The following is a 25,646-nucleotide window of genomic DNA, read 5'->3' as shown; positions in this document are numbered from 1 at the left end:
TTCAGAGGCATTCCCAGTTGAAAATATAGTACTTGGAAGGCCAGTTGCAATAAGAAACTATTATGACTGGCAAAAATAAATGTTCAAGTGATATTCATGCACAGAATAATAAATCATAACAGAAAAATATATGAGCCTTTGTCTATGAATTTGTTATTTTAATACATGAACGTATACTATCTGTTTAAGGTCTTGACAGTTAGATACCCCAGGTTTTCTGTTCTAACTTCTTCACCTGGACCGTCTAAAAAATAAAACATCTCCTTTCAGACTGAAAAAATCAACCCTCTATCTGCAAATTTCTTGTGACTTATATTACACTTCTTAAGACTTGCACCTTAAGCATTACAGGAAGTATTATCATAGAAAATTGAATAAACAGAGCAGGCTCATTTATTGCTCGGTTCTGATCATTTCTGTTTATGTTAAAGGTTGATCTCACAGAAAGATTCTCTTAATTTTCCTTCTGTTTTTTTTTTAAAATCACTGATAATTTTGACATGTCTTCTTTTAATGTTCATGGAACATCTTGGTTGCAGAATAATTCAGTTTCTTGCCAAGGATTTTGCTTCAGCTTTCAATAAATTTCTCAAAGAAAATTACTTCCAATCTTGCTATGTAGAACCATTTATTCTCCAATAAATATGAAAATTAGATTACTTTGTAGATTATAATTGTGATGGTTAGTTTATGTAGGTTTTCCACTTGCTAGAATAGCACATTTCCCTGCATCTAATTACAAGTTTGTTAGTACCATTTAACCTGGATGGTTTGCAGCAACTTTGCAGAATGTGCTTATGGAACTTGGAGCTCAAAGGATGTGAGTAGGTGATTTCATTTTAAGATAAAGGTTTTGCAGGAAGGAATAAGTCTAAGTGCAGACATAGACATAGCATCAAGACCTTTCACTTCAAGCACTTATAAATGACACATAACATTAGCTTAGCTGCCCATAACTAGTGCAGAGAGTGCAGTATTTTGAAGAGTAAGAGATTTTGTGGAAATGAAAAGCACTCTGAAGGTACCCACTCTTTCCAGCTGACTCCAGTGGAAAGTTAATAAGGCTATCCTTCAAACTGATGTCAGAGGCTGTGTCTACATTAGCAATTAGTGCAGCACAGCTTGAGTGGACCTACAGAGTGAAATAGTTGGTGTGGGGACCAAAAGCCCATGCTATTTTCATTTTAGGCATTGTAATGTATGCTAATTTTAGGCTGCTCCCATGGGCTAGGAGTTGTAATACGTTAGGTGCTCTTCTTCCTGTTATGAAATAACAAATTAATAGACTGCATTTTCCTGTATAGCTTCATCTCGGAAGAATCTGGCTTTGCCATTCAAAGACTCAGAAAGTGAGGATAACGGAGAAATTAGCTTTCTACCCTCAATTCATTTGCTAAAATGAGGGTGGAATAAATCCAAGCCACTATGAAACATTAAGACTGCATGTAAACATAATGTTGTAACTCGTTTAGTTGTGCAGTGGATCTAACTCTGTTCTTGAGATCATGTTGACTATATTTCCTCAACAAAGGTGTTTCACTAGGAGTAATTTTGCTTCATTACGGCATTATAATTGAGTGACTTGGGAAATCACTTTTCCCGTAACACTGCTTTCACCTCATACATCAAATCTGAGCAACCTTCTGCCAGCCATCTTCTATTCTCTGATCTAGTGAGGGGAATCTTACTTAAATGAATAAGCAACCAGAAAAAAAAAAAAAAAGAAAAAAAAAGAAAAAAAAAGAAGAAATTAAGGCAACTAGAGAAGACGAGAAAACCTTTACACTATAAAGATGCAGTTATCCATGCTATTCTTTTTCTTAATGTGTGCCAGCTGAATGAGTAAAATTCAATGACAATTTTCTATTGAATCTATAGGTCATCTGAAAAATAATCTATTATTGGCAATTCCCTGTAATACTCAATGACTTATGACAAGTGTAATCTTACATTAAGATACACCACTCAAATAAACTTTTCTGCACACAATTGTTATGAATAAGGTAGGAAATCTAATTAGTTAAGTGGCCTTTGTAAATACTACATATGTCCTGAGGAAAAATGGGATGGAATTCATATGGCACAACACAGGTATTTAGAGGGCAGGCATCTTCATCCAAGGTAGTCACCAGGTCACCCCTAGTTATTTTGAAAGATACTTTCAGAGAATGAGTCTTCTCAACTTAATGTAGATATAAAGGCCTGTTTGCTTCTGTTTTGAAAGTATTTCTCTTTGTTGACAACGAAGGTTTACACTGATGATACCTCAATGGAGATGAATATCAACTACAAATTTAGAAAGTTCTTTGATAATCAAATCCTCATTCTATCCCAGAGTCTGTAAGGAGCCTATGCTAGTCATTTTATAATATTTTCTTCAAAAATTTTTATTATATGTATAGTTACGTTGATCAAGGGTAAATAAACATGCACACAGGTATATATGCCACTGTGTGTGTTTGTTCTGTGTGTGAATTTGATCACTTGAGATAAACCATGAATAACATAGAGGACCTTCCAGAAAACACACAACATACCTGACAAAAGGTTTTATAATATTTGTACACATCCAGCTGTACCTTGGGAAGAAAAGCAGATATTAGAAGAACCAGGAAGTAACTGCTTCTGAGAAATACAGAGTAATTAGATTTCTCTAGCATTCAACATTCAGATCCTTTGTGACAAATGGCAGTTTGGAGCCAAAAAGTTTGAACTTTTTTCGTTTAACTTAACAAAGATAAGAAAATATTTTCTCCAAAAGGACAATCATCTGATATGTGATGTGGCCCTGGTGGAAGAATCTTTCTAAACCAATACGTGTAACAATCTAAAATATTTATTGTCCCTGTGTTAAATCCTTTTCAGGAACATAGATTTAAAAGAATCTGATTTTTGTGTGTGTGTTTATGGAAATTTCAGTATAATACGGAAGTCAGATTCTTCAATGAATTAAAGAAGTTACTAGAAAGACCCACATAGCTCCTCTTCATTTTCTATGTTTTTGAGTTATTGAAAGCAATTCACCTAGCTCCCATTAGCATTGACAGACTCCAGAAGGAATAGGAGACATGAGTTTCACTTTTTAAGGACCATATTCCTTGTGGCTGAAGCCTAAATGGGTTAAATTGTGTGACAATTTAAATGACGCCTTCTTAAAAAACCCTCCTGAATGTGTGTGTGAGTGGGTATGGGTATACACACACACATAATATGAATATATAAATGTGCATGTATTCTATATGTATGTATATATTCTATATGTGTGTATACACACATCTTTCACCCAGAAATTTGGTGCCTATTTTGAGATTTTTTTTCTATTTAAAAGCATAGTGGAATATATGGTACAGAAGATGCAGATGGTTAGCATAAAGGTAAACACTGTCACACTGTTACTGCAATAACTATTCTTTGCTGCAAAACATAACTTTGCATTCTATCTTCTGATTTGCAAATGAAGCGAAGTGAATGAGTGGGCAATGAAGACATCAGAGTAAGTTCTGACCATCTGTGCTGTATGCAAGTATATTCACTGTCATGCTATTAAAATCTCCCCAGATAATTTCCCACAGTTAGCTTTTCTAAATTTTTTTCAACATGTTACATTTCATGGTTTTCCCTTTAAGAAAGCATTCTGATAAAGAAATGGTGTAGATAAGTAGATGTTTGGGATTAGAAACAGAAGTGATGCAAAATAAGACAGTTAATACAAAAAAGACACCAGCTTCTAACCAATCTACTCTACTCAACAGTTCCTTCTTCAGCTTCCTAAAACCAGAAGTTATTTACCCCCAAAATAAGAAATACTAAAGACAGCTTTAACAAAAATTTATAAGATATGGTTTAAAAGATATTGCAAGCAAATTAAACCTAAGACATATCACTGGAAAAGCTGATGTCTCCATTTCTATTAAGTTTTTTGTTACCATTTCCTAAACTCTATGAGAGGATGAAAAAAAAAGCAGGGAGAGAGATTATGAGTTGGGATGAAAATGATCAATCTGTTACAGTGGAAATAACAGTGTGAGTTTAATTTTCACTGTAAATAACAATCAAATGCTGGCAATTAGGAGATTGAGTTGCAATTACATGATACTTGTTCTATGCAAAGAAAAGAATCCTGAAGCAGACCTTGGTTTCATCAACAGCTTTTTCAGGATAGTCAGGTCCAGAGCAGTGCATACATTTGGTCCAACTCTACTCTCCAACAGATCACTCTTAGCTTTTCTTCTATTAAACTCCTAATATTCAAACTTCATGGCTGGCTGTCTTACAAAATGCCTATTGTTTCTGCTCCTTCTGTGCTTATCAAGCAGAAGGCTAGCCAGAGAATTGTGGAAGCATGTAATGTCTGGTCACATTGATGAATCTCAGGTTTTAAGATATGTGGGTTCTCTCTTTGCTTTAAAAGAGACATGATAGCCCCTGGGAAAAGAAAAAATATAAAAAATTAGCTTTTTAATCGAAGTTTGCATTTGCTTCTCATCATGTTCCTACAAAGTAATTACACACATGATTAGTTTTTGTATATGTATCTCTGTGCTTTTTAAATTATTATTATTATTTATTTTAAAAAATTCACTTCAACATTCACAACAACAGCGTATTAGTGAAAAGGTTCAGAATTTATTAAACTTTATACATTCAGTTGAATACACAACTGCATGTCTGTCAAGGGCATTGATCATCTTCAGTAGTTTGCATTATTCATGATGATCAACACTTCATTAAAAATGATTTAGTAATTACATGCGTATTTGGGTTTCTCTTTCAAAATAAAGGTTGCAAGTATATCAAGCTGAAGTTTTGCACTTAGAGGATATGTGTTTATATGCAACCTGACATAAATATTCTAGGAACATAAGATATTTCTTTCTAAGAGGAAAAATCCAGTCTTTTACAGAAGAGATTTCAAATTCAGCTTTTGCTGTAAGATCTCATATACTCTCCACATATAAATGTAAACAGCAGTCAGATTGCAAATCTATTAATTTTATACATCACTGATGCTATTTTAGAAATATTTGAAGGTCATTAGAACTTGTATTCCTTTGTTGTGGAAACACATGTATTTATTAACACATTTACAGAATGACAGTGTTAAAGATACCCCTTTTGTACAAACAGCATAATTGAAGTCTAGGCTAAGCATGAAACAAAGTTACAGAAGTAATATTGCCAAGTGTTTCTTGCCTTGAAAAATGTGTATCAGATAAAGTAACGGTTAAAAACAAAACAAAACAAAACAAAACAAAACAAAACAAAACAAAACAAAACAAAACAAAACAAAACAAAACAAAACAAAAACCCCACCAATTTCATCAGTAGAAGCTGGCTTTGTATCACCTTTAATATTTTAAAGTTCTCAAGTGAGCAAGCCCTGTTTTTCCCAGTGGTCTCCCTTTCCATTTAAGCAGTGATGAACAATCTAGACTAGTGTGCATAATTTTTTCTGGGACTTAATCATGAGAAGACTGAATCTTCCACAGAAGAATAAGGTAGAGTACAATGTGAGTAAATTAAGTGCTAAAACCCAAACAAAGCCTCAAAATAAATAAATAAGTAAGTAAATTGCAGAGCACAATAGTAGCTTAATTTGATATACTTCCAAGACATTCAGCGTTTAAATGTGCTGTGGAAAGATCTATGTATACATAAAATAGCTTTTTGACATTATTACCTTTTATATCAGATGTAAGAGATATCACACAAAAGCTAAGCCAAAACTAGGAACAGTTGTGAAGTGCAAGAAGAGCTACTGTAAGTACAACAGCAGCTAAAGAAAGGCTAAGAAAGGTGTGGACCTTCTGTTCAGTGGGGCAAGGGACCTACTGACAAAGGACATGGAAAAGATAAAGTAACAGAGTGTCTTCTGTACCTCAGTGTTCTCTGGCAAGGTTTATCTTCAGATCTTCCTGAGCCTTATCAGGAGAGTCTATAGTGGAATGATGCAGTGTATTCATATACCCACTGCTAGGTTACTTGAATTTCCAGAGGAGTCATAATTCCTAAAGTTTTAACATAGCCATGACCAAAAATGTACTAAACCTAAGTCTTGAAAGAATGTTAATCTGTAGAGAGGTGGGGTGGGGATGGGGGTGAGTGGGAACTGCTGCTTTTCTTTAAACCAGATTTCATACATGAACCTTTTCATGCAATCCCTTTAAAGATATCTAAATCTACCTGTCAAAAAAACCTCGATACTCAGTTACATGATCTGGAATAGCAGTTAATTTGTTTTTGATGGTAAGTGATATTTATGTGTGATTTTCTTACAGAATAATCTCTGAGTACTTTACAGCATAGCTAAATTAATACCGACCTGTGGAGGCAGAAGGAGTTTGTATGATTATGTGCAGTACAGTATGAAATGCCATAAACTGGAATCATTATGAGATTTATCAATGCATTAATTTGTACTTTTCTCGATGCTTTTGTTCCTACTGGCAAAATAAATTAAAAATCTACAGGAAAAAAATCCTGAAATTCCAGTACAGGATTCAGGCAGTTAATAATGAACATTATAGAGAAGTATAATTTCTTTTTCATCTAAAAAGAATGAGTTATATAAAACAGAATTTAGAGTCGGAATTTCACATAGAATGATGAGTTGAGTTCAATACCTTTGGATGTTCCCATGTGACTGAGTGGTTCTGAATAGCTTGTCTTAGAAATCTTCACCTCAAAATTCAGTTTGTTTTAAAAGTAGGCATGATACAAATCAGTTTTGCTTTGTTTATAGGCTACAAGTTTTGCTTCTTGTTGACTTAAAGAGGTAAACTATTAACAAGGCATTCTGAACAGCATGCACAGAAGCAACTTCTAGTGTTTCAGTGTGTGGACTCTAAGGTATATTTACCATTTAAAGCAGAATATTGTAAATATTTATTGAAATAAATTATCTCCCATCATACATACATGAAGATAATTTGTGCAAAGTTGGAATAACACACATATATGCTGTAATAGCAGGCAGTCTGAGACCAAGATTAAAAATTAAATTTCTGTTGCTGTCTGATGAAAAGATAATGAAAATTAACAAAAAAATAGTCTTAAACTTCAAAGAATGATTTAAAATATGCTGAATTATAGTTCTGGACTTTCTTTTTAAGCTAGCTTTCAATGCTAATCCTTTATAAAGTAATTTTTAGATACTGAGTAATTCTTAGACAAGCTCAGAAAGGGCAGAATACTTTTATGCATACTAATAAAAATACAAAAATATCACTCAAGATTGTTATGTGAAAGCTAGCGTATACAATGAAAAGTTAAAATGTATTATTACTCTTGTAGTGCAAAATGGCTACAATACAAGTTATTAGCATATACTTAGGGAAAACAGTATAACAGTAAGTGAGGAATAACCTTTCTACTGTCATTACATTTGGTACTAAGTGTCCTAAGGACTTTCCAAATATAGATCATATTTAGACTTATTGTTCTTGATGGCCACTAATAAATCTTTCTTCTGTGACTTCTGGTACTGTTTCAATTCCATTATATTTTTGGCTTGTATATACACTATGGCAAATTCCACAATTTAATTATGTCAAGTGTGAAGAAAGGCCTTCACATCCTTTATTATTTAATTTAGACACCAGATAAATTAATTTACCTCTTTCCTAAAGTGATAACAATTCATTTGGCAGCCAGTATTTCATGTGTAGTTAAGACATTTTTCTCCATCAGCTTCTTTGCATTTGTTGATGTGGAATTCCATTTTCATTGTGTACTGTGTCATTATAGAAGGTTTCTTGTTTACAGATCTCTGTGACCATATATCTTGAATAATTAAACATTACCAGCAAACTTTCTAGTCTTATTATTCATTGTTTTCTAAAACATTTAGAAATATATTGAGCAGCACAGTTTCCAGATAACCACAATGGTAAATTCCCTCCAGAGTAAAAACTTCCACTTTTTTTGTTTACAGTCATCATTGCCAAACTTCTGTTATTTTCCTACACTAGAGTTTATGCCCCTGTCTATTTTTCTAATTTGGATAACGCTTCCACTCCTTACTTAAAGTGGCTGTCTTTTCTCTCCTTTTAAAGTATATTGGCTTTAGAATGGCTTTTGATAGGTAGCGTGCATCTACTCTGAATATCTACTATTTCATCTTTACACTACCTTCATTTTGTGTCTAAGCTAATGTTAATCTTTCAGATATTCCTTTTAACTGTATTCCCCAATTTTATGTACGTAGTAATTTTAAAATGAAAGTTAGAGTTTTTCCTTTTCTTGTTCAAAAGTATTGAATTTCAGTGCATAACCCTCATAGTGTGTATTGAATACCAAGTCCCACTCATTGCATGACTAACTCAAGAGTCACTTCTCCTCTGTGGGTTTGATAAATACAACCCAAATTTTTCTTTTTTAATCTAAAATTTATATTCTCTGCTTCTTGACATTAATGGTGATAGTAACAAAACTGTCATGACAATTCAATAAGAGCTTAAAAAATAGGTCAACAAGCTATAAGGATAGTTTGAACAAGGAAAATAGCTTCAAGAAAAGAAGGGATCTGCTATGTGGAAATGAAGCTGGGCTCCACAAAGCTATGTAAAATGAAATACATCATAGTGTTAATTAATTAATTAATTAATTAAGGGAAATGAGATGTGGTAATCCTTAACAGTAAAGCCGATAGTCTGCAGAAACACACAAGTAAAAACTTGCCTACATAGGGATGGGTCTGCTAGTAGGGATGTTTTTGACTGATTATCTAATGTGGCTAGAGTGACTGTGAGACACTATGAGAGCCCAAATGATATACGAAGCACAAAAATGTAAGAATACATGGAAACATAACAAGCATCTCTTGTTATTTATGGTATTTTACAGTTAAGATTCATTGGTGCTACTGAAATTCAATAGAATAGTAAAGAAGGAATTAATATTCCAGTAATATTTCTATAACTGGGATTATAGTAAAGATTAAAATTTTAATGTACCAATTGTTTTATCTTTACTTTTGTATTATCTGCCAACTGCAACTTCTAATTTTTTTACTTATTTGGGTAGAACTTTCCTAGCTTAATCCCTTCCAAGAGATTTTTAGTTCCAATCCCAAGAAAGTTCAGCCATTTCCATGTGTGATCAGCATGATCCTTCTAAATTAAAACACATTATGTTCTTTTTTACAGTAAAGCTCATTCAGATTGTGTAGGAAGATCTTGGATGACTGAGAAGTATATGTAGAATACATCAACATTTTAATAAAGTGTGGAAGGCTTCAAAGTAATACCTAAAGGTTATGCTTATCTATGTCTTTCTAGTATTCCATAGATTTATGATCCTCATACAAGGACCGGAAAACATTTAAGGTACATTCTGGTTTAAAGATATTTTAAAACCATATCTTAAGAACTATTTTGATTCTTAGAAAATATTTAATACACTGTATAAGGTAAATAAAAACTTTATTGAGTTATGATTTTTTTCCTGTCATCTCAGAAGTAGCTAAGAAAACTATTTAAATGTCATCCTTTCTTAAAGAGAAAACCAGAAAACATTAATTGTGCTACTAATTTAATTAGTTGCATTTTAATTTCAGGACCATGGTAACAACTTCTTATGTTTCATGATTTAACATTCTGTGTGTAAAACAGATTCAGTTAATGTACGTATCCTGAAAACAACATGTTCTCAAAGAAGCAGAACTCTTTCCCTCTATTTTCCCATACTCCTCCTCCCCTATCCATCTGCATCCTTTCCATTCCGCTCCTTCGGTCTTTACCCTATACATCTCACAGTAGGTTTCAAATAGTTCTTTTAAAATATCCTATAACAACGTTTGCACAGTCCCAAAATTCTCTCTGCTTCATCCCAGAACATCCTGCAAGGCATTCTGGAAATTTAGTTTCTCTGCTGAGTCATCTTGTTAAGTTTTGCAGTGGGGACAATGACCCAGTTGTGCTCCTTTGTTGGTCTTACCAGTAGACAGTTCAGGGTTCTCTGGTTTTGCTGATTGCATTACTTAAATTCCTCCAGAAACTTCCCATGCTGTTTGCATCCTGCTGTACTGCCCTTTCAGCAACTTAGCAGGGAAGTTCAACACTCTGTAAGAACCAGGGTCTCCCGTACAGAGACTTCATCAAGTTATTTTAAGATGAGTCTGTCCATAGTTCCTGGCCTTGGCTGGCTTTCTGTAACAAGCTCTCCCCACTGTGTGATCCTCACTGTTCTCCCTCAGATCAATATCCTGTGACATACTTAGTTTAAAGCTTTCCTCACCTTCTTAGCAAGATTGCCTTTACCTCAATTTGACAAATAGAACCTGTCTTTCACTAGCAGTCCTTATTCTTCAAAGAGGGATCCATGGTCATAAAACCTGAAGTACTACCTGCATCACCAGCTGCACTTGTCGATTTACAGGATGCATCCAGTCCCACCCAGCCATTTCCTCTCCACCTGTGGGAAAGAAGAGAAGACTATCTGTTTTCACCTCAGCTAGCTCCAAAGCTTTCCTTAATGGATCGTGATCCCCCTCTTTGGTGATTAGAGCACTGCACTAATTCTGTAAGTTCAGATCTGAAAATGGAGGCTTTCTCCTGATGCCAGAAGTCGCAAGCTTCCAAGTACTTTCATCTTTGGATCCTCAATCCTCCACTTGTTCAAGCATAGCCTCTTGATATTCTTACTTCCTTGCACTGTGCTGTTCAGGCTTTTGTGTTTGTAGGGTCTCTGTGAAGACATTGTCAACCTCCTGTTGCCTCACAGGCTGCTCATCTCCTCGCCTAGCTCCTTCACCTGGTGATGAAGCCTGGACCACAGGCCAACTCCCATGGATAACGCCACCAATATAAGACCTGGGTGATGGCAGCTATCCTCTGGAGGACTGTCTGTGTCAAGGTCACAGTCTTCTAGGAGGCAGTTTGCTGTTTGAACTGGTAGATTGTAGCAGCTCGAAATGCAGACAGTAAGAAGTAGCTAAGCAACATATCAGAAATTGTCTGGGAGGGGTCTACAGTGAGACAGAAGGATGTCATACTTTGTCTCAACTTTTGTCATTATTGTACTTCACCTCTTTAATTTCCTTTAAACTATCATAAATACAATAAACATGAAATTTCCTTTCTGGAGGTGTGCAGTCAGAACCTGTCTCACTGAATGTTTCACTTTCCATTATAAATAATCAGATTTGCTATATTTTCTGAAGTCTTTTATTTCTAAATGGACAGGTCTGCACAGTAAACAGATGTACTATGTACTTAAAGCTTGCATATATATATTGAAAGAAACTATCAAACCAAATATTTTAAAAATATTCAGTTCCATCTTGGCTGCAAATCACCAACTCACTTTAATGGTGTTGTGGTTTAACCCCGGGCGGCAACTAAGCCCAACGCAGCCACTCACTCATTCCCCCTCACCCAGAGGGATGGGGAGGAGAATTGGAAAGGAATGTTGAACTCGAGGGTTGAGATAAGAACAGTTTAATAGGTAAAGCAAAAGCCGCACACACAAGCAAAACAAAGCAAGGAATTCATTCACCGCTTCCCATGGGCAGGCAGGTGTTCAGCCATCCCCAGGGAAGCCGGGCTCCATCACGCGCAACAGTTACATGGGAAGACAAATGCCGTAATGCTGGATGTCCCCCTCTTCCTTCTTCTTCCCCCAGTTTATATACTCAGCATGACGTCCCATGGTATGGAATATCGCTTTGGCTGGTTCAGGTCACCTGTCCTGGCTGTGTCCCCTCCCAGTTCCCCGTGCCTCTCCAGCCTTCTTGCTGGCAGGGTCCAAGGAACTGCAAAGTCTTTGATTTAGTATAAACATCACCCAGCACCAACCAAAACCATCAGTGTGCTATCAACATTGTTCTCACATCATAGTCAAAACACAGCACTGCACAACTTACAGCTACTAAGAAGAAAGCTAACTCTATCCCAGCTGGAACCAGGACAAATGGATTTATTTACCAAAAAAAAAAAAAAAAAAAAAAAGAGTAACTAAGTCTTCCCTTTTAAAATGTTTCTCCTTAGAACTGGCTGGTAATACTGAACTGGTTTTTGTAACTGAATTTTTAATAGGAAAATTCTCCAGAATGCATTTCGGAAAGCAGAGCATTTTAAATTAGTAGAAGCAATTGAGAGGCATTTGCCATTGGGTAACAGCCAGGAGCTAGGAGTTACGTTTCCTTTTTGATCATCTCCAATGGAATGGCACATCAAAATATCTCTAGCTTATCACTGAATCTCAGCAACATCTGGATTAAATTAAACTGTTTTGTAGCCAAGATTGCTTAGTGTTTAGAAAAGGATGTTAAACTCCTGTCAAAAATAAAGGAAGTAAATACTTGAAATAAAACTGCTTAGACAATCCAGAAATTTAATTGTCCAAACAGGAATTTAGCAAAGACATGAATTCTCTTATGGAAACTGGTAATATCAATACAGCATACATTAATCTAAACATCAATTTTACATTTTATCCACAACTAATATGGGAAACTATCACATGGTGGGGAAGCATATCACCAAGTAAATATTTTATGAAAAAAAACCCGACAAAAACCAAACCCCAAACTGACCACATAACCCTGTCTACATATTTATTTGCCTTTAGGGTTTTTTCTCAATATTCATGATTGAGTGCTTCTTGGTAAGGGAAATATGAAAATAAACTGACTTTGAAATGTTATTTTGCTGCTTTCCTATCATAACCATTATCTTTTAATTTATTGATATGAAACATTATAATAGCGATTATATATTCAGAATGTAAATCTAATACATTTTGTAGTCGAATGACAGCTATCCCAGAGGCAAAATGCTTATCATGCATACACTGTAAAATGTGTGTTTGCTTCAGTCTTTTGGGATTCCTCAATATACAACCCAGATCTCAGCTGAAAAATGTAATAGGAATTTCATTTCATAGCTGTCACCGGGGAGTAAAAAGAATATGGCTGACTGAATAATATTTACATGGAGTTCTCTTTTTGTATGCTTCAAGTCTTTGAACTTATGAAGGAAAGGCTTAATCAAGGACTTAAGAAATGTTTGTTAAAACATGTCCAGATGCTATTGCATTTGAAAAAACAGTTGCAAAAGGAAGTATATTATGTTTCAGACTTCTTGCTGGGTTTAAAAATGAAAAATCATCAAATAAATGTAGATGATCATAGTGAAAAATTAATTTACAAGATTTCTGATCTCTTTGACTAGTCATACCAGGATTGCTTTGAAATGTTTAGTATTTTTAATTACATATGTCAGATGCTGTGCATTTCAGAAATAAACTTTCTAGCTTATAATGAGAAAAAGTTTTATACCTAAAGTACTGACAGTTTTGATTTTCAAAATGTGCAAGGGAATTCAACAGGTGGGGGCTCAGATCTCTCATACTGTTGTAAAAAAGCAAGTCCATGTGAAGAAATACTGTCACAAAGCTGGGAGGTAATGTTAACATGGAGAAGGACTGGAATATCACATGGGAAGTAACAACTGACCTTGATGATACTGAAGTAGAGCAACACGCAGGGATACAATGTCAAGATCAAATACAAAATGAATTTCAGCTATAAGATGGCAACTTATCCCTGAAGGCAAATAATGAAGAGAGCATGTAGGGCACATTATTAATAGCACAATGTGTCACCAATAGAAATCAGATTTGGAAATAAATGTGACTGTAGAAAGATTCAGCTGAAGTATATCCAATAGAGAAAGTGAATAGTGGTTTCTGAACCACAGGAAGACTTTATTTCCATAAACCACTCAGATCATGTAGGTGCAGAAACAGTTATCTGAAATTAAACAGATGCAAAGATGGAAAGTAAGAAGAATGCAGATCTATTTAAATTAAAGGAAACTAAAGAAGCTTGATTTTCTTTATGCTAAAGCTGTAGGAGAATATGTATAACAGCAATTAATAGATTAGGAGGATATACAATTATAAAATAAAGTGTAAATTTCTAAAATAAGCATGACACAAAACATACAAAGTAGTTATCTTCTAGAAGAAAGTGTTTTCAAAGGTTCTGGACAACATTTCAATTTTGGGGGTGTATAGGCTGTTCAGTTTTTGTTTGGCGTACCTTGTACTTCTTTTCTAGGTAGTTTTATAGTTGAAGCATTTTGACAGACCGTCTTGCAGTACATGTATGCAAAAAGCTGAAGACAATAGATTCTTTAAAGTGACTAATAACTTTGGATAATATAAAAATATTCAACTGTTGCCTTTATGATTTTTTTATAAGAAATTGATCTTTTTTTATTTTTTGTAGACTTCAGACAGAAGTGAAAACAAATAGTTTACACTTTTTGGGAAGAGTTTTTCCCCAAACTACGTTCTGTGTTTTAATAACTGACAGTATTCATCTTATATAAATATCCGTCTGATATTCCTAACATCATTGATTTATTTTATAGTTCATGCTCTCTTTTGCTACAGTCAGCTTTTAAAACCACTTCTATGTAAGATTACGGTGTGAGAAAAAATCAGAGCTCTCTTCTTTCCTCCTTTTTTAGATACTTAGATACTACCCTACCATCTTGTTAAAAAATTAAAATATCATTATCTGTCTGTTCATGGGGTTAATAAAGTACGAACTGCCTCATCAAGCACCTGTGCACATACACATACATGCACATACAACACACAAATAGATGTGTGTGCACATGCACAAAGAAAAAAAATCTGCCAAGATTCAGGTCCTAGACCAACCACTAACTAAGGAAAATTAAGGAAGTATTTCTCTCTGGATGGTAGTTCAACAGTTGTCTTCAGAAGCTTTACAGATACGAAGTATATAAACTTGATATTGACAGGGTTAGGACAGTGGACCAGTTGTGCTGATCCAGTATGACAACATTGGAATTATAATGCTACCCAGCTTGGGGCAAGCCATGCAATGCAATCTGAAGCAGCAACTGCTCTTGAAGTAGAAGGACAATATGGAAAGCAATCTGTTATAAGCCTTTATAGCTAAGTTGGAGTTATATGATTGCCACTTAATGAATAAAAGAGTGGGTTTCCTAATTTTTTTTTTAATTAGCACGTTTCTCAGAAGCTTGTTAAACAGGTGGCTATTCAAAATAATTTATACGTTTCACAATAGCTTCTAAGGCTTTTTTTCCTCTTAAGGTTTAAAACAGCTTAGGGTTGACAGATATTTAAAATTACAATTTTGTTTATGTTTCTTTTGTTATATGTGTGAAATCTCCAACAAAAACATGGGGTTTTTTTCCTCTGGAACACATAGAATGATAGTAACCGCTAACATACGTGATGCTACACTTCAGGCTGTACTTGGTTTCAGCAATGTATTAGGCTGGGGAGAGATAACTTTATAAGTCACATAGGCAGTTTTTCTTCATCATACTTTGGCACCCAAATTCTGCTCTGCCATGAAACAAGCGTGCTGAAAATGTCGACAGTGATGGCTGCCCAAATACTTAGCACTTTATAGCCTGCAGATCTGAAAAGCAAGGCAATTCATTTTGGATAATCTAGTAGAGACACCGAAAGATAATTGGTGGATTTGATGTAGTTAAAGGTAGGCAAGATAGCTGAAATGCATCACTTAATGAAAAATGCTCAGCACTAATCCTCTGGAAAGTTCCACAGTTTTTCAGTTTTTATGAATTGTGTTTATTATCCAAATATGGTAAAGAACTATGAAACGTATAACCTGCTTTGCAGGCTATATGTGTACTAGATAGTACTTTCTTGGAAATGTGCTCTCATTAAATTCAGTGAGACTGTAGCTTAGCATTCAAACAAACAATGACAAATATTTTATCTGTAAATTATTTTGAAATGACATCATCTTTTGTCAAAGAACAGTCTCCTGAACAGTTCAGTGAAGACTGAAAGTTAAGAAAGGTTTAAAAACAATCCTGTACATAAAATTTAAAAAAAAACCAACCCCAAATTCAGTTATATGTAAAGTACTATGTGTTCCACTTGCATGATAACCTTTTTGTGTATCCATTGACTAGAGCAATTATATACTGCACATTTTCAATCAAGCTTTTCAGTACATGAAACAAGTGAGAGTTGTTCTTACTTACTTTTTTACTTGTGTGATATGTAGGCAGAAGAACAGACCATTTTTTCAGGCTGTACCTTCCTGATGAGCTATCGTGTTTGTTTCATCCAAGGTACAGTATTTCCTTGAGACATTTTGAACTTCCATTATTCTCAATGACAAAATAAAATAAAAATAAGTAGTAAAACTTCAAAATACTTACCTAAACCAACTCTACAATCTTCATTTTATTTCTACCAAAACAAAAGTGGTATGGGAATGGCAGATCAGTTTAAATGAGTAATGTTGATAATGTTCTCATGTTGTACTGGGAAGTTTCACTAACTGAATAGAAGACAGGGAATTTTGTACCATATCTTCAGAATTTCCTGACTTTTTTTTTTTTTTTTAATAAAAAGTTATCCTTCTGATGTACTGGTAAATAGGCTGCATTTGTATTCATGCAGAAGTGTTGACAGACAAAATTTCTTAGATTTGCTAGGATTCTAATACATGTACCCATTTATTTTTCAGTATTGTTTAGCTTGATAAGAGAGAAAATATTACCGTAGTGCTGAAAAAAAATGATGGGAAAATGGACTTATCTGATTATTGCATTTTTTCCTGTCATATGTAAATATATAGCAAAGCTTTATTAAAAATGCTGCAGAGGAATTGACTGTATTTTACTGACCTTCCCTAGGCTGTGCAGCTTAGTTTGAATGCTTTCAAAGTTATGGTGATTTACACATTTCTCAGCTTTGTCATAGGCTAATTTGCAGTAAAAATTCTCCACTTCCATTCAAGATATTCTTAACTTGTGGAATTTGATTACTACAGTAAATGCTAAATTACAATATGGATACTGTTATTTAAAACAAGCAAATGAGGCAGAAGACCAGCTTGGCTTAAGAGGCAAGTCTTGAAACTCAAGAGGAAAAAGGAATTGTGTATTCAGAGAGAAGACATGAAAGGCCAAAGCTCAACTGAAGTTGAAACTGGCCAGTGTTGTCTCAGATAACAAGCAGGGCTTTTTATAGTACATCAACAGCAAAAGGAGATCCAAGGAAAATATTAGCTCAGTTTTTGATGAAGATTGTCATCTGACTAACAGGGATGAAGAAAAAGCAGAGGCATTTGATGTTTTTTTTTCCCTCAGTCTTTAATAATACTGATAGATCTTGGACTGCCCAGTCCTCTGAGTGAAAGGACTGCAAGTGTGGGAACAGTGGCTTTCCATTTGTGGGCACTGAAATTGTAAGGGACCAGCTGTATCAGCTGAATGTTCATAAGTCTATGGGGCCTGATGGGGTCAATCCCAGAATTCTGAAGGAGCTAGCGGACGTTATGGCAGGACCCATCTCAATCATCTACCAAAGGTCTTGGGAGTGTGGAGAGGTCTCTGCTGACTGGAAACTACCTAACATTATTCAGATTTACAAGAAAAGCATGAGGAAAGACCCAGGCAACAAAAAACCTTAATTTAAGTTCAGTTCCTGGAAAAATTATGGAGAAGATTATACTGGGTGCTATTGAAAGACATTTAAAAAAAACAATGAAGTCATCAGGGAGAGTCAATATGGATTCAGAAAAAGTCCTGTTTAACTCATTAGATATCCTTCTATGATAATGTCACCCACCTAGTGGATGATGGAAAGATGGTGGATGCAGTTTTTCTAGATTTTAGTAAGGCGTTTGATACTGTCCCTCACAGCACCCTTAAGTACTCTTAATACTTCACATCTTATTTTCATTTTTGCCAGTCATCCTTCTGCATTCAGGAAGAGGACTGTATATTTGCAGTCCCTTTTGCTTGTATTGTTCTTTGTCTTGCAGACTTTGTTACTTAGATTTTTCCTGTGTGCAACTATACACATCACCGTTTTGCCTTTTTTGTGGTCATATTGCTAACACATGTAAAATTCTTAAGCGTTGCACCTTGCTATTTTATCACAGTTCTAACAAAATACTTACATACTGTTGCTGGTTACACCATTTTAATGTACTTATATTTGGGTCTAAGGCAAAGTATTATGAATTATACCCTAATTAATAAACTTAGGTTTTCTGAATGTTTCAGGTCTCTACTTTGTCTGCACTGTTCTTAGGGAGGATGGCTGACACCATGCACCTTGCCTGGTATGGTTCTGCTGTGGAGGAGCCTTCACGCTAAAGAAAAAAATTGTTGAAAACTTTACAGTCCCTTTCAGAGGCAAAAATCCTTGTTTCTGGTGTATGTGCTTCCTGACTTTCTTGGTGCTGAATTAACTGGTAAGTGGAAATGTTTGCCTTCAGACCCCTGCTATAGTTTGTCTAGAAAGGGCAAAATCTCTTAAGGGTTCTTAAATGGAGATTTTTATCTGGAAAACTGTTGGGTGCTAACTCGCAAGTGCCTAAAATTAGAAAACTGAACTGAGTAGTTCTTATAATTTTACCAAGCAATATCCATACTGTGACTCAGCTGATCAAGCTTGGACTTCACAATGTCTGAATTAGTCACCTGAGGCTTCCCTTTCAATGAACAGATAGTAATAAGCATTTAATCTTATTCTAAAGAATATTTTCAATGTTCTTGTTTCAGTGACAAGTACATTCTTGTCTTTTTCTTAACCTTTACAAACAATCCTGAATGGTTAACTGAGGAGTAGGCATCCACATTACAGACATCTTAAATTAGATCTGCCTTAGTGAACATGGCAGACACTAAGCAATGCCAATCCTACCTATTCTAACTCTCTGAACGAACAATGACAAATCTGTAAGGTTGTCCTACTAGTAAACTGGCCTTTGAAGTGGGTTCTTTTGTCAGAGACCTGCTTTATTTCCAGGGCAGATATATTAATAGAAGGGAAGCAGACTAAACCATGTTTCCAGTGAGAGAGCATTAAATGTCTAACCTACATATTAAGGAACTTCGGGGTATTTTATTTGTGCTGTTTACTTAAACAAAGCTAGTGTATTATCATTGGTCCCAGAACAAGTGAAACTAACATACTATCTTGCCTAGAACTTGGATCTCCTCTCAACACTGTGCTGTCCTGCGAACGCTGTTTTCGTGTGTTCACAGTTTCTGAAATAATAGAGATCTTTGTCTCTGTCCAATGAAGTGGTACTTTTATACTGTGAAATTGCAGATGTAGGCTGTGTGCCATTAAGAATGGTGTGGGTACATGTGGATTGCTTCAAGGTTTAAATTTAAATTTAAAAATATTTTTGGAGGCCTGTGTATGGTGGCATTGAGAATGTATTTGATGCAGCCTTGTCCATACTAACTTTTGGAAAAGGTTCTGAACTCAACTGTCTCCTAAACTATGCTTAAATATTGGCTTTTGAGAGCTATTTGGAATAGATAGAAACAGAGACAGGGACTAATTCTGCAACAATGTAATGTAGATTATCAGAATCCAGTGGAATTTCCCTGCCCCCTTTTTATTTTGCTGCATGGATCCCTTGAGGTAAAGTCTTAGTTTCAAACTGTGTTTCCCCTGTAGTTTTTCCATGCTACTTATGACTTTACTGACCAATATACAAGATTCATCACACCTCTTTTTGAGATTTAACTGAGGTATCTAAATGATAAATATTGTTGCTAGTGGCTCCAGATGTTGTCAGACATTCAGAGAGTAATTCAGTTCATCTTCAGTGTCTGTTCCTCTCCACTGATTCATAAGAGAGCCTATGACAGCTATTCTTTTAATTCAGCTGCTTTCAGTTTTGGAAAGATGAATTTCGAAAATGCTTAGAGAAAACCTGGCTTACCATTCCGTCTACTCTTCTGTTTTGGACATTCTGTATCACTGTTCTTGTTACCTGGTCTCACCCAATTGATTTAACCATCTGTCATGGTTTCAGCTGGAACAGAGTTAATTTCCTTCTTAGTACCTGGTACGATGCTGTGTTTTGGATTTAGTATGAGAATAATGTTGATAACACACTGATGTGTTAGTTGTTGCTAAGTAATGCTTACTCTTAATAAAGGTTTTTCACTTTCCCATGTTCTGCCAGTGAGCAGGTGCACAAGAAACTGGGGAGGAGCAGAGCCAGGACAGGTGACCTGAACCAGCCAAAGAGATATTCCATACCACAGAATGTCATGCTCAGTATATAAATGCAGGGGAGTTGGCCAGGGAGGGGCCAATTGCTGCTTGGGTGCTGGATGGGCATTGGTCAGCAGGTGGTGACCGACGCTATTGTGCATCACTTGTGTTTGTTCCCTTGGGTTTTATTCCTCTTTCTCCCTCTCCTTTTCATTAAAATTGTTATTTTTTTTTTAAACTTACTTCAGTTATTAAGCTGTTCTTATCTCAACCCATGGGTTTTACCTTTTTCTGATTCTTCTCCCCATCCCACCAAGGGGGCAGGGGCAGTGAGCGATTGGCTGTGTGGTACTTAGTCACTGGCTTCCATGACACCATCTTCAAATTTTAACTAAGGAGCATATGAAGATGTTAGCTCTCAGTGATATGTATGACCTATAATTCAACAGAAAACATATCATCGGCATCTTTCACTACAAATGTTGTAGTATGTTATGCAAACTGAATGCAAAAGCTCCCTTGCCATTCTGATCACAAAGATGGATCACACAGCATCTCTGACTTAGTGCTTTACCGAACTATGTATTGTTGGGAGAGAAAATGTCTTGCAAGGAATGACAGCCTGAAGGCCAATGTAGATCTCCACAGGAGTATCTGAAGACACAAAATATTCTGAAGAATTCCCTAGTCTATATCTAATTCTGCCTCTCCAAACTTCTCCCATTTTGAGCTATTTACTTAAGAGTTGTAACAAAATAAATAGCAGTGGTTTTTAAAAATTTATCATTTCAGTTCTTCATCTAACTAAACTGCTAAGGAAATGCGCTAACTTACATAAAGAATCTTAAGTGGTCCCTACAGCTTCTCCAGGTACCTCTCAAATGTAAGTAAAAGCAGGTGCAGCAATTTTACTGCAGTTACTTTGTTTTATTTTCACTCTTTGTAAAACAGATATCATCCTTTTGGAAGTCAGTTTAGTCTCTTGTGGCTCTTTCTGTGCTTGCTGCTGGTGACAGGTCATTAAGTGCTTCCCACACTTCCACCAGCAAAACGATAAATTTTAGTTGTAGAGGAATGTGAGATATAGTAGAGTGTAATATAACTATCACTCATTTGAGTCTAAAATAAGTAAGCGGGCAGGATCTCTAAAATGTTTAGCCTTTCACCCTTTTCTAAGACAGCTGCTTTTCATTAGGCTTCTGCATGCGTGCCAAACCAGCTACATTACTGGACAGGTATTTTTATTTTTACTTGACATACACTCTCCAATGATTGTGGAACACTGAATTTAATCAAATACCTAATAAAACCTTAGTCATTCTCTTGATTTGTAGTCTATGCCTGTGGTCATTACCAAAGGGATTATAGGTTCCTATGGGTTTAAATTTTGGTTTGTTTTGTTGTGGGGTTTTTGTGTTTGCCTGTTTGTTTGTATTTTAAACTGGAACAGAAAGTGTTTATACTTTGTTCATTGCATTTCCAGTGAAGTGGCCTCCTTGTGCAGCAAGTCCAAACAAAATTCAGTTAAATACAGCAACCCTGTTTTGGCAGAATACTAGAGTGTAAGCAGTGAAGTAGCTAATCAAATTTCCATCTATTTATGCTGTGTTCAGCTTTAAATGAGGTTTTATACTTTGAGATATTATATTAGAAATTAAGTTAGACATTTGATTATAATAACTTATGGATAGAACTAAACTTAACCATAAAATTTCACAGACATTCTTTGGGGGAAAAAATCGTACCAGAAAAAACTGTTAGTAGTAACTCTAGATATCAGCTGTGCTAGAGTATACTCAAAGCCCTGAATCATGGAAACACAATTAAGAAGCATCAATACTGCAACTATGTGATTATATTTAGATAGAACTGAACTTTCTTTCCATCGTTAGAATTAGTAGTTAGATTTCTGATATGATTAAGTGGTTTTTTTTTCTGAAAATACTTCCTCCAACATGCTAGTGTTGCATTAATTTTAGAAAAGCAGTCCTACGCTGAGAAGAATTCATAGTGATGTTCATTAAATAGAGATCATGTCATTATTCAACAGCAGTCTTTAAGAAGATTGAGAAATATATAATCATGTTGAGAAGCAGTGGAGGGAGACGTATGAAAATTAAAAATTGTGTTTCCCAGAGTACCTAGAGAAGAATCACAGTGATTCACTGGGGTGCAGGGGGGAGAGGAGACAGGGAAGGAGACATTTTCTGAAAAGATAAACCATTTGATCAAATGGTTAGTGTTATATATTATTTTGGAGATGTTCTTAAATGTCCAGCCTCAGATGACTTCAATTTAATATATTTCAATGAGTTCCTTCAAAGGTACAATGTCAGGGAAAATATTTTTGGTAATGTTGATAGAAATGACAATAAGCAAGTGATGTTAGTACAATTTCCATCATATTATACAATTTATGATGCACATCTTAGTCCTTTATCAATTGCAAAACTTTTGTTTACAGTATGGAAACATTATGTTAAAACAGGTCAAGAACTAGGAAATTGCTTGAAATAATGTCTTATGAAGAAAGTATTATATCTAACAAAATCATGAAGTTTTTATTTGTTGAAGGGAATGCATTAAAATACATATTCTGTGGATAAAATACCAGATTTATATAGGTGTTGGGGCAAAGTCTTACGGTATACAGGTCCTGCAGCAAACACATCATGTCTCTAATGTAAACACTGGGTTTTCTGGCAAAACCTGAGAAAAAGAGAAAGTTGTTTCATATGGGTAGATCTCCCAGGTGGCTACTTTGACTAAATGAAATGGAACAAAAGAGATACTGTAAATAAAGATCAGAGTATAAATATTTACTGTGCCACTAATGTGAGTGAAGTTACAACAAAATAGAAATAAATATTTCTTGACTTTTGTAACTAATTTACAAATAAGAATTTTGATTTAATAGCTCTTATAAGGATTGGCAGAGTTTGGGTTAGTATATACAAAAATATAACACTCTTTGCTGTTCCTGTTCTTTTGCTAGACTAGTTATGCAAAACACCAGAAGACCACTTCTGATAAATATTTGAGATGAAATGCAGTCTTTTGTATGACTACATGTGCTTGATCTACTTGAACACCCAAATGTTCATAAAGGGAAAGCAGGAAAACATTTTGAATGTGGCCAGCAGCTGATGTCTGGGTCATATTTATGTATGAATGAGTGTTTGAAGATTTTATTTCTGTCTTTTGATTAGCATCATATAGTCGAAACAATACAGAAATTCCTGATTTAATTTATGAATTAAAAAGCTGTGGATACCAGTAAAGCTGTACTTAGCAATAAATGTGAACTATGGAGGCATTTTAAAAGCTAAGTACATGGAATAGATAAAAGCGCATTTTTTTCTGAATGACAGCAGAAATTTAGACGAGACATCAAGTTATCATCCTAAAGAAAAGTAGTACTTTTGTCATAAGTACCTTTAAAAATAACTCTAGCAAGTATCCTTTATTTAATAGCTCTGCACTATTCATCTTCCCTGCAGTGAGTGAGTCATGACCCTTGCAACTGTAGTAATTAAACTTTTCAGTTGCAAAAAGAGTCTCTGACGGTCTCAAAAGGAGAATTACAAATTAGAGCTCTGACAGACCAACCCTCTGAAAAGAAAGAGTCTATTTCCCTTGGCTTTTTAACTCCAATTCAATCTTGGTGGATAGAGTCGGGGGGGTGTGTGTGTGGGAAAAATGTTTCACATATAAGATCATGGATTTTAGGCTGGTAATATATCTGAATGTGCATTTTCTGTTACTCTAATCATGATGATATAAATATAACATTACACCCTACAAGTTCATTAGTGGGAGAAGAAGCAATTGAATGTTCATTATGGGCTAGGCAGTGACAGTGATGCAATAAAAATGAAGTAGGACATGAACAAGACCAGTGGGTGGAACACAGGCTAGTGGAAGATGGTTTCAGGTCTGATCACAGTGTACCACACTGGGCTGTTCTCTAACAACCAGTACTTAAACCATGCCCAATTCAACTGTGTGCAGAGAAGGAAGTAGTTCACAAAATAAACTGAAAACCTAATATTTACCAGAACTATTGGAGATGTCTTAACCTTTTATGCAAGGTGTAGTAAAGATTAGATCACAGCTGTACCCATTCATCATCCAGCCTTCTGCTGAGAGGTTATCAGATAACTGTTACATATCCATTCAAGGCTCTGCTCTGCTGTATTTTGAATGCCTGAATTAGAACCTCTGTGCTGGGATACAAAATACAAACTTTTTGAGGCATGGCTTGTGTCAAAAAGATCTACCATAGACCCTTACTTAGCTCCCCATAATCTTACCCTACCTATCTCACCATTTTACTTACCATTTGCTAATTATTGTTATCATAATTTCTTAAAACAATGTGCATTAAAAGAAACAATTAAATTCAACTTTGCTTAAAGCCTCCTATAATAAGTCTACCCTCAACTGCCTTATTAAGCTAAGTAACAGTAATACACAATTAAATAATAATTAGATAATGACTTTTGCTGAGGTGAAATTATAATTAATGAAGTTTAAATTAAAGCACTGACCTTGAGGGATAATAAACCATGCTAATTGAAACTAGAAGTTAATATATTATACCATAGATTTTCAAAACACTGGAGGCTTTAGGGAGGTATGACTTTCCTTTTTTCCTCAATGACATGGGCTTGGTTCACCATTTTTTTGCCTTCAGGGGATGGACAAATGTATTGTCATAGATTCAGAAGTAGCAGTTAAAAAAGTTACTGCTGAAGGTAAATTAATTTAATCCATTTCCTCATTTGTATTGAAATGAACTGGAAATGTTCATACTGTCTTGCATCTGAACTATGAAATCCTACAGACAGAAGACCACACCGAACAACATACAGTGGTTTCAAAAGCATTTCTTTTGAGACAGAACAACAATGATTTGCATAACTTCGTCTTGGTGATTTTCATGCTCTTACCAAGGTCAACACTTACTGACTCTCATGACCAATGCCAAAACCATGAATTAATTAAAAGACTAGGAATTTAAAAACATATCATAACCGCAAATTAATTGCATGTATATTCAGATTACTTTCTCCCTCCTACATCCATAAATCATGCAAAAGAATTGTGGACAGCAGGTCAAGGGAGGTGATTGACCCTCTCTACTCTGCTCTCATGAAACCTCACCTGGAGTACTGTGTTTAGCACTGGGGCTCCCAGCATAAGAAAGACATGGACCTCCTCATGCAGGTCCAGAGGAGGGCCATGAAGATGATGAGAAGGCTGAAGCACCTTTCTTATGAGGACAGGCTGAGAGAGTTGGTGTTGTTTAGCCTGGAGAAGAGAAGGCTCCAGGCAGACATTATAGTGGCCTTCTAGCACCTGAAAAGAGTCTACAGGAAAGATGAAAAGGGACTCCTTATTACAGAGTGTAGTGATAGGGCAAGGGGTAATGGCTTTAAATTGAAAGATGGTACATTTAGATTAGATATTAGGAAGAAATTCTTTACTGTGAAGACGGTGAGACACTGGAACAGATTGCCTGGTTGTGGATGCTCCATCCCTGGAAGTGTTCGAGGGCAGGCTGGATGGGGCTTTGAGTAACCTGGTCTAGTGGAAGGTGTCAGGGCAGTTGGAACTAGATGATCCTT

At 35.4% G+C, this 25,646-nt stretch overlaps 1 long non-coding RNA gene across 1 annotated transcript in view; it reads left to right on the top strand.

Annotated features, from left to right (window-relative positions):
- Positions 1–18,244, top strand: part of LOC129735431 (uncharacterized) — a 64,630-nt gene extending 46,386 nt beyond the window's left edge. Inside the window, exon 3 of the long non-coding RNA XR_008731069.1 lies at positions 18,088–18,244. This is a non-coding gene — a long non-coding RNA (uncharacterized LOC129735431). The remainder of the gene's footprint in view (positions 1–18,087) is intronic.
- The last annotated feature ends 7,402 nt before the right edge of the window (positions 18,245–25,646 follow it).

This window comes from Falco cherrug, chromosome 2 (assembly GCF_023634085.1).
Source record: "Falco cherrug isolate bFalChe1 chromosome 2, bFalChe1.pri, whole genome shotgun sequence".
NCBI classification, from domain to species: Eukaryota; Metazoa; Chordata; class Aves; order Falconiformes; family Falconidae; genus Falco; species Falco cherrug.
This window is presented reverse-complemented; position numbering and strand designations above follow the sequence as displayed.